Source organism: Cucurbita pepo, chromosome 20 (assembly GCF_057944985.1).
Source record: "Cucurbita pepo subsp. pepo isolate OVF chromosome 20, ASM5794498v1, whole genome shotgun sequence".
NCBI classification, from domain to species: Eukaryota; Viridiplantae; Streptophyta; class Magnoliopsida; order Cucurbitales; family Cucurbitaceae; genus Cucurbita; species Cucurbita pepo.
In genome coordinates this window covers 7,148,722-7,152,170 of record NC_141817.1, presented here as the reverse complement: position 1 = coordinate 7,152,170, position 3,449 = coordinate 7,148,722, and the positions used below count along the sequence as shown (strand labels likewise).

The 3,449-nt window shown below is 45.8% G+C and overlaps 1 pseudogene; it reads right to left on the bottom strand.

The window, feature by feature from the left end:
* Nucleotides 1-1,012: 1,012 nt before the first annotated feature.
* On the bottom strand, nucleotides 1,013-2,527 carry LOC147786463 ((R)-mandelonitrile lyase-like pseudogene; annotated as a pseudogene).
* Nucleotides 2,528-3,449: the final 922 nt, after the last annotated feature.

Here is a 3,449-nt window from a genome sequence, read left to right as displayed (position 1 = left end):
CACATGGGTCCCCCTTTCTTTTTCATACTTCTGTTATTCGACTTTTGCCGGAGAAAGATATTATGACCTTAGTGATGCTTGCGTTGAGTATAATAATAAATACTCGTGATGAGTCCCCCTTAACTACACTATGCCTTTCTCTTTCTATTTTGTTTAGTGTCATTTTCTGCTCTCTCACGCTAACGCTAATACTTCATCCTTTTTCCCGCTGTTATCCACTCCTATAAAATGCTAAAGAAGCCGGGCCATCCATCCTCTTTATCCTCATTGGACCCAAGGACATCGATAAGCTAAACCAATTAGTCAGTAGATTCGATCGATCTAAATCTGCCTAGCTCCCTTCCGAGAAAGAATCCCTTATACAAAAAACATCAAGAAAGATATTATGAGCACCAAGTGGATGCTACATATCTTTTCTTCTTCTATATTTTGATATATCACACGTTGCCCCCTATCCCTATGAATTAGTTCCAAGAAAGGGGCCGTTCACGTCTTTTTTTCTCGATTTTTGATGTAGTTGCAATAAGTTTCCTGATTTTCGTCGAGATGGGGTGTGAAGCGTCAGTACCTTTTTTAGAGTAGCCAAAGGGAAGAGCCGGCCGGTGGGAGTGAGAAGTTTTGGATTCGTGACTGGAATGTAGGGCAGGGAAAGTCCCGCCAAAATGTCCAAGACTGAGGGGCGGAACGCTTTCCGAAACAAATCCATTTTTTTAATCAGCTTGAGCTGGACAGGGAAGGGCGAAGAAGACAAAAATACCAAGTAATTTACAGAAAGGGAAAGAGAGGGTTTGTGATCGAGTGCCATTGCTCCCACATCTTTTTCCGGTCCGGCCACGAGCATAAATGTTTTATTGGGTTTCAGACCTTATTCACTCGCCTTATCTTCTTTAACTTGGCATCCTGTAAGAAAAATGGTGCAGCAGTTGACTGACAATGCGGATTTGGAACTGGCAAATGAAAGAGAAACCCGAGAGGGTCTTTTCAATCTTCTTTCTTAATTGGTTGGAGAGAATCACCAATTTCTTATTTGTTCGGATTTGATTGTGTTCACAAGGGGAAAGGAGAAGAAGAAACCCAAAAACAGAAGCAGAAGAGGAAATACTGGTAAATGGCTAGCAGATTCGCAGCAAAGTCCGCTTATAGTTCCTTTTGGCACAACAGGGTAAGTAGTCAACTCTAACAAACCAACAAAAAGACTGAAGCATTCAGATAACAAGAAAGACACTGACCGTCCAAGCATCAAAAGAGGGGACTGGGCATTGGTCCCTGGTGATACAGTGAATATCGAACCATCAACAACTCGGAAAGCAACAATCCCAATAACCCTGCGAGCATCAATCCACAAGGCATCCACCATAGTAGTGCCATATAGTACTCACTGCGGGCAAAACTCTCCCATCAGCCGATCATTTGATTGATCAACGGGCAATGCAGGCCCCACATATCTTCAATCTCGGCCCCCAAACAAACCATTCCCTGAATTGGAAATCCTCCATGGAACGGCTCCTCAGTACATCACCGATCTTGCAGGTGCCATTCACACACCGCTCCACATACATCACCCGGATTACTAAAGTAGTTGAACCGTACAATTGGGTTAACCCTGACATCTGTAGATGGCAACCGGAGTGAACAGAGAGTGGCCCAGTAATCTTCTCCATCAGGGTAGCCACAGTGAGATAGAGTGGCGAGCCGGGGAGACAAAAGGAATGAGATTGGAAGTTGCTTCAAGGTAAGCCCCTGTCTCTGAATTGGTTATGCCCACGACTTGTATCAGAGAGTGCTCCAATGGGATTGGGGGCACAATTGAGATGCCATTTCGGGGGTTCTCATAGAGGAACTGTCCGACATAAGGCAAGTGATGAGACAGAGGAATTCCCCACGATGAGAGGGACGGCCTCGGTCCAATGCCACTCAGAAGCGGAAGCTGTGGGCTTCCGAGAGCCCCAGCACAGAGGTGATCCTCTCCCTTTGCATTGCATGGCCCTCTTTCTTTGGTCGCGAAAAACAACCCCAATTACCGATTGCTTCGATCCGCGAAGAAGAGGCTAAAAGAATTCTTTCAACACTTGCATAGCTTGCATAGACTGCACTCTCATATTCAAAGCTTTCGCATAGCTGAAGAGATCAGCAACACTGTGTCTACGACCAGAACTGTCGAATGTCGAACCACCAATCTTGGTACCCACTGAATGATCCAAAGTCAAACCATTATAGGGATCAACACCGGCTTCCAATAGCCCGTCTCTGACTACCGATTGCCAATTCTTGAGCTCCGGCCTAACCTAAGATAGCCCTCTCAACCCACTCATAGGACTGGTTCACCACTCGGAGGTCCCAATTCACCCCTGACCTGACCTTCCGTAGAATTATTGATCGGCTCGACTATAGAACCTGGCATTGATAGCACTACTACCGTCAAGAACCCGGCCTCGGGCATTGGGGACGCCGTCTTCGAAGGTTCAGGCTTGCACCGGGGAGTCGAAAGCACCTCCATGAGAGTGGTGAGGAAGACTGATTGGGTCATCAGATTAGGCTTTACGTACGGAACACCGCCCCTCTCCTTTCCTTTCCAGTCTTGCTTCTTCGCCCCTCTCCTTTCCAATCGAGCTTCTTCGCCCTCTCACCTCGTAACCTTGGTTTCACAATTCCATTTCCTTCCCCTCTCCCTCTCGGTCGAGCTGTTTCACCCCTCTACAACTCGGTTTCACAATTTCATTTCCTGCCCCGATATGACCTGAGCAGCTACTGAACCTGAACCTTCTTGAACTCGGTAAAGCTCCTTCCCCTATCTTTCTAGCTTTGTTTTATTCCCTGATGTTAGAGTTCTTTATTCTATCACAGTAAAGAAGGTAAAGAAGGATTTGCTCATGAACCTGCCTGCCCCGAAACCTCTATTATATTCCTTTTTGAAGGAGGTAAAGCCGCTGCAGCTAATTCATTTACTCAACTGGAAGAAAGAAGAATGAGACTGACTGCTTGCTTGAAGGAGGTAAACTCGGTCTCTCCCCTCTCCTCCCTTTTCTTTTCTCATCTCGCTTCTTCGCCCCTTTCAAGCACCAGAACCCGCTCATACTCAGATAGCGTTGCTGCCGGCAGCCTCCTCTAGTCCTCTGATGGGAAATCAATCAATCCGTGTCGTTGAAGACAAAACCCAAATAACACGGACCTGTAAACAGAAGAAAGATTGATCAAAACCAGTTCAGTTAAAGGATTGAAAGAAAAAAGACATTAAAGAAGAAGAGAAAGAATCAGAGGGTGAAAGAATGATTACTTTGTTGAGACTGTGCTCTGGCCAAGGAAATGAGAGTGAAGATCCTAAAGAGGGGTGGAAAATGAACTCAATCAAAGAAAAATATGCCTGAGGACTCACAATGGTGGAGAATACACGTTGCAAGAGTTTGATGATTCAGGTACGTCATCCGTTTAGCTGCTAACACAACACACTT